Below are 241 nucleotides of genomic sequence, written 5' to 3'. Positions count from 1 at the left end.
CCCGGCCCCTCTGCCTGGGTCCCTTGGCCTCAGGGCTTGCATATTTAGGGAATGGGCTCCTGCCAGGGCAGCCTAGAGGGTGGCAGGCTCTGCCCCCACCCCCCCGTCTCCCAGTGCACCCACCCCAGCACAGGGCAGGGAGCTCTGTTCCCCAGCTAGCCCTGGTCTCCAGCCATGGGAACTGACTGTTGCCGCTCTGCTTGCCCGAGCAGCAGGAGCTGTTTGTGAGCAGCACCCACGG

Source organism: Fulmarus glacialis, unplaced genomic scaffold (assembly GCF_000690835.1).
Source record: "Fulmarus glacialis isolate BGI_N327 unplaced genomic scaffold, ASM69083v1 scaffold32499, whole genome shotgun sequence".
Lineage (NCBI taxonomy): Eukaryota > Metazoa > Chordata > Aves > Procellariiformes > Procellariidae > Fulmarus > Fulmarus glacialis.
The sequence above is the reverse complement of the archived record's forward strand: the minus strand, read 5'-3'. Positions refer to the sequence as shown.